Source organism: Triticum dicoccoides, chromosome 3B (genome assembly GCF_002162155.2).
Source record: "Triticum dicoccoides isolate Atlit2015 ecotype Zavitan chromosome 3B, WEW_v2.0, whole genome shotgun sequence".
NCBI classification, from domain to species: domain Eukaryota; kingdom Viridiplantae; phylum Streptophyta; class Magnoliopsida; order Poales; family Poaceae; genus Triticum; species Triticum dicoccoides.
In genome coordinates, this window is record NC_041385.1 from 590,198,957 (window position 1) to 590,205,563 (window position 6,607).

Consider the following 6,607-nt stretch of genomic DNA (forward strand, 5'->3'; position numbering starts at 1 on the left):
CGTCGACGGTGACTCCGGTGGCGTTGACGAGGCCGCGCGGCTCCGTGGCGTTGGGGGCGGCTCCGGTGTCGTCGACGGTGCACGGCTCTGGTGGCGTCGACATCGGCGGCGAAGTGGGGCGATGGTGAATCGGGGAGACGGCGGCGCGCGGGGTGGGTTGAGGGATTTGGGGGAGAAGTGGTGGCCGGGGGGAAACGGTTTTTTGGTTAAGTCAAACTTAGCGGTAGCGCGTTTCGCAAAACGCGCTATAGCTAAGATAGCTATAGCGGTTTTTGCAAAACGCGCTGCTGCTATAGCTATGTAAATTTCTTTCTTTTTTAATTTCCTTTTCTGTTTCTATAGCGGGGATCTAGGACATGCGCTGCAGCTACGTTAGCTATAGCGCCTCTTACAAACACACGCTGCTGCTATGCCTTCCTCCGATTTTTCGCTTTTTCGTTTATTTTGCTTTACATTTTATTTTTTCCTTTCTCCTTTTTCTATTTATTTCATTTTCATTTACTTTTCTATTTGTTTTTCATCTTATTTTATTTCCGTTAGTAGTAGCGCTCTTCTCAGGAAACGCGCTGCTAATTATGCCCTAGCGGTAGCGCGTTTCTTCGAAGCCCGCTACTGCTATGCGTAGCCTATCATTCTGCCAATGGGAATATTAGTAGTAGCGCTTTCGCAACTACAAGCGCTACTGCTAAGTTTGTATCTGTAGCGCGGTTTTTCTTCAATCGCTACTGCTATATAGCACTAGCGCGCTTTTTTGACCCGCGCTGTTGCTAAATTTCTGTGTATAAGGTTTTCCCTAGTAGTGAAGCAAGTTGGATGCACACCCACTTAATTTATTTTTGAGCTTTCATAAACTTATAGCTCTAGTGCATCCGTTGCATGGCAATCCCTATTCACTCACATCAATATCTATTGATAGGCATCTCCATAGCCCGTTGATACGCCTAGTTGATGTGAGACTATCTCCTTTTTGTCTTCTCCACAACCCCCATACTCTCGTCCACCCATAGTGCTATGTACATGGCTAACGCTCATGTATTGCGTGAAAGTTGAAAAAGTTTGAGAACATAAAAAGTATGAAACAATTGCTTGGCTTGTCATCGGGGTTGTTCATGATTTAAATATTTTGTGTGATGAAGATAGAGCATAGCCAGACCATATGATTTTGTAGGGGATAGCTTTCTTTGGACATGTTATTTTGAGAAGACATGATTGCTTTATTAGTATGCTTGAAATATTATTGTTTTTATGTCAATATTAAACTTTTGTTTTGAATCTTATGCATCTGAATATTCATGCCACAATAAACATATTTACATGGACAAATATGTTAGGTAGCATTCCACATCAAAAATTTTGTTTTTATCATTTACCTACTCGAGGACGAGCAGGAATTAAGCTTGGGGCTGCTTGATACATCTCCAACGTATCTATAATTTTTTATTATTCCATGCTATTATATTGTCCATCTTGGATGTTTTATATGCTATTTTATATGATTTTTGGGACTAACCTATTAACCTAGAGCATAGTGCCAGTTTCTGTTTTCCCTTGTTTTTGAGTTTTATAGAAAAGAAATACCAAACATAGTCCAATTGACCTGCCAATTTACGGAGATTTTTTATGGACCAGAAGAAGCCCCCGAAGCAAAAGAGTTGGGCCAGAAGAGTCCCGAGTCATCCACGAGGGTGGAGGGCGCCCCTACCCCACTAGGCGCGCCCCCTACCTCGTGGGTGACTCAGAGACCCCCCCCCCCTGACGTGAAACCGACGCCAAAAATTCCTATAAATACAGAAACCCCTGAAAAGAAACTTAGATCAGGAGTTCCGCCGCAAGCCTCTGTAACTTGCCGGGGGGATCCATCACCGGTGGCCATCTTCATCATCCCATCGCTCTCCATGACGAGTAGGGAGTAGTTCGCCCTCGGGGGTTGAGGGTATGTACCAGTAGCTATGTGTTTGATCTCTCTCTCTCGTGCTCTTGATATGGAACGATCTTGATGTACCGTGAGCTTTGCTATTATAGTTGGATCTTATGATGTTTCTCCCCCTCTATCTTCTTGTAATGGATTGAGTTTTCCCTTTCAAGTTATCTTATCGGATTGAGTCTTTAAGGATTTGAGAATACTTGATGTATGTCTTGCATGTGCTTATCTATGGTGACAATGGGATATTCACGTGATCTACTTGATGTATGTTTTGGTGATCAACTTGCGGGTTTAGTGACCTTGTGAACTTATGCATGGGGGTTGGCACACGTTTTCGTATTGACTCTCCGGTAGAAGCTTTGGGGCACTCTTTGAGGTTCTTTGTGTTGGTTGAATAGATGAATCTGAGATTGTGTGATGCATATCGTATAATCATACCCGCGGATACTTGAGGTGACATTGGAGTATCTAGGTGACTTTAGGGTTTTGGTTGATGTGTGTCTTAAGGTGTTATTTTACTATAAACTCTAGGGTTGTTTGTGACACTTATAGGAATAGTCCAATGGACTGATCGGAAAGAATAACTTTGAGGTGGTTTCGTACCCTACAATAATCTCTTCGTTTGTTATCCGCTATTAGTGACTTTGGAGTGACTCTTTGTTGCATGTTCAGGGACTGTTATATGATCTAATTATGTTATCATTGTTGAGAGAACTTGCACTAGTGAAAGCATGAACCCTAGGCCTTGTTTCGAAGCATTGTAATACCGTTTTAGCTCACTTTTGTTACTAGTTACCTTACTGTTTTTATATTTTCAGATTACAAAAATCTATATCTACCATCCATATTGCACTTGTATCACCATCTCTTCACCGAACTAGTGCACCTGTAGAACTTACCATTGTATTAGGTGTGTTGGGGACACAAGAGACTCTTTGTTATTTGGTTGCAGGGTTGTTTGAGAGAGACCATCTTCATTCAACGACTCCCACGGATTGATAAACCTTAGGTCATCCAATTGAGGGAAATTTGCTACTGTCCTACAAACCTCTGCACTTGGAGGCCCAACAACATCTACAAGAAGAAGGTTGAGTAATAGACATCACGCAATGCATCTTGATGGTGGACAACAGAGCAACTCCAATCTCCGTGGCCAGCAGCACGAACACACGATAGCGCGCCTCGAATGCATCCATGGAATGCGAGCGCACTAGCTGCACATGGCTCGTCTCCGGAGAGAGACATAGCTCACCTCGACACCAAACCTCAGGGGAAAAGCCCTTTTCAGCAAGCTGTGGATCGATACAACGCCGGCGCCGACCGGCGTCGCGACACTACCGCCATCTTTGCTCTCGCCGTCCACAGACATGGTGGTGGAGGTGACGCTCGCGCTGCCCATCAAAGAAAGCTAGGGTTTGCAGGAATTGGGGATTTTTTCCACAACCAAGCAGCAAGCCACCTTATCCGCTAGCAGTGGTCCCGTAAGGGGTATATGTACGTGACGCACCGAGGACTGGCTTTTCAACCTCTAGGACGGTATAAGAGGTGCATTTGCATATATCGGGACTGTATTAGAGCACTTTCCAACCACAAGGATCGTGTTAAAAGTAGCTTCCGTGCAATTATCTCTCCAAATAATTTCCTTTACTGATTTTGTGTACAGCCAGGTCGACATAAGAGCATCTCCAACAGGCACGCAACGCGCGGTGCGCTAAAACAAGTTTCACTGTGCCGAAATAGCATGTTTTACGCCCAACAGAGCGTTGGCTCCAGCTGTCGCTGCAAAATATTGCGCGCATGAGCCGCTTCAACATGCGCTGCAAAAATCGACGCGCAAGAGCAGCGAAAGCACATACGAACAATTTTAAAACAACATAAAGATAAAATTCAACAATACAAATAGCATACTTCAACCCAACACCACAAACTAGTCTTACGATACAAATAAAAATAGATAATATACTACGGTGCAAACAAACTAGAAACTACTCCGAGTTGTCCTCCTCCTCGATGGTGTAGTCTGACGACGACAGAAACGCGTCTTCCCACCGAGGATTCATCGTCAAAGATCGACGCCTGTCCCAGTTCGCACTGCGATATGGCCAGTGCCTTCAACCGACGCCTGTCCGCCCATTCCGCGCGCCGCTTTGCCCTCTGTCGGTGTCAAAACCGGCGGATCTCGGGTAGGGGGTCCCGAACTGTGCGTCTAAGGCTAATGGTAACAGTAGGTGGGGTCCACAATGTTTACCCAGGTTTGGGCCCTCTCTATGGAGGTAATACCCTACTTCCTGCTTGATATATCTTGATGATATGAGTATTACAAGAGTTGATCTACCACGAGATCGTAGAGGCTAAACCCTAGAAGCTAGCCTATGATTATGATTGTTTTCGTCCTACGGACTAAACCCTCCGGTTTATATAGACACCGGAGGGGGCTAGGGTTACACAGAGTCTGTTACAGAGAAGGAAATCTACATATTCGAATTGCCAAGCTTGCCTTCCACGCAAAGGAGAGTCCCAGCCGGACACGGGATGAAGTCTTCAATCTTGTATCTTCATAGTCCAACAGTCCGGCATAAGCATATAGTCCGGCTTTCCGAGGACCCCCTAATCCAGGACTCCCTCACCCTCCTCTCCGCCAAGAATGCATTCTCATTGGCGACGTCCTGCGGGTAGCATTGGCGCCACTCCGCCATGGCTTGCTCATCCGCCTTGACAATGAGAAGGCGGCGCTGCTGCCTGCGGTGTTTGTGACGGTCCTCGTCGGTTATTAGCCGCGGCGGAGGCGCGAGGTCCTGCGCCTGCTGGCACGTCTGCGCGTCGTCGAAGTTCATCTGCGAGCGTGGTTTCGAGAGGCGCCACGCGACCGCATGGTACGCGCGGGCGGCCTCGTGCGCGGTCACGAACGTCACGAGACCGAGACGCACGCTATCGGAGCAGATCTCCGCGTAGAACATGCTGGAGGGGCGGACGCAGATGCCGCGGTAGCCGGAGCTACTCCGGGCGCGCGACGGCATGTCGGCAGCAGGGAAGAAGGCTTCCGCAAAAGGACGTGACGGCGGCGGGGGAGAAGGCATCGGGAGAAGGGCGCGGGGGCGGCAGCGGGGCGCTGGATGCGAGGAAGAAGGGGGGCGACGGGGGGAAGAAGAAGCGGCGGGGCGCTGGATGCGAGGAAGAAGGGGGCGACGGGGGGAAGAAGAAGCGGCGGGGCGCTCGAGTGTGTGGTTGGCCGGCTCGGGCGCACGCGTTTTATAGAGCGCGTCGGACGCCGCGCGCCGGGGCGCTTTTTCGCGCGCGCGTGATTTTTTGCCGCGCGCCATAATCTCCCACGCCTGCTGGAGCGCGCGAAACCGCTCCGCGCCCACTAAAACACAGTTTTCCTCACGCGCGTTATATTTACCGCTGCTGTTGGAGATGTTCTAACAATAAGTTCCTCTCTTGTCCTCCGCACACAGTCGGGAGCTCGTCTTCGTTGGTGGGTGTGTGGAGCTGTGTCTCCGACAGATCTATCTTTGGTGGATTTGCTCGGATCTCGCCGTTGTTCGTCTACGTTCGTGTATCTTCGGGTTGGATACTTCTGATCTACGTTATTCTTCATCTGGGGAGGTTGCTGTTCTGGTGCGCTTGTCCTACGTGGCCTTAGCACCACGACTTCCTGACTGTCTACTACAATAAGTTGTGCCCGACTCCGGCGATGGAGGGGCGATGACGGCAGCGCGCCTTCGGCTCGCTTCAGTGCTTGTAGTCGTCATTAGGTGGTCTATTGATCTAGATGTAATTTTTATTATTTCTGGTATTCGTTGTACTGCCATAATCGAAGATGAATAGATCGCAATTTTCAAAAAAAAACACAGTTCCTTTCTTCTCCTCCGCAAACAGTCGGGAGCTCGTCTAGCCAGCGAAGAAACGAAACCGATAGTGTAAAAGCAAAGCCGCGACCCGCGAGGCCCACACCGCCGCACACACCGAACGCCGTACTCCCCCACCACCCATCCACTCCACCTTTTGATCGCCCAGGGCCCCGCCGCCTTCACTCGCGGCGATGCGCCACACGCGTCCCGTTCCAGCCCGCCCGTGCTGTCCCCCACCGCACGACACGCCTCCTCGCACGTGAACCTGCGCGCAAGCAATTGCCCGTCGACACGTCCCGACGCCACCCACTGCGTATCCTCCCGGGCCATGCTCATTTGACTGACTGGTCCATGGGGACAGCGAGCCCATGCCCCCACCGGTCATCGTAACCTGATCGTAGCATACCACCACCTATGCCTCTTTTATTCCTCGCGGCGAATAAACGACAAGGCAGCACCGGGCGGGAAGCAGGGCAGGAGGATGGCACAGGCATGCAAGATTCACTCACAGGCAGGTCCCGACGATCGCGACCCCACCAGACATGGGCGCTGCACCGTCCGGCGCCGCTTGCCCCAGCTGTGGCTGTGGGCGTGGAGTCGTCCGTCTAGGACTGATGAAAAGCGAGCAGCGGCGCGGTCGTATTAGCGGGATGTCGTCACGCGGGCAGGGGGAGAGAGAGTTCAAGGCATGCAAGATTCACTGACAGGCAGGTCCCGACGATCGCGACCCCACCAGACATGGGCGCTGCACCGTCCGGCGCCGCTTGCCCCAGCTGTGGCTGTGGGCGTGGAGTCGTCCGTCTAGGACTGATGAAAAGCGAGCAGCGGCGCG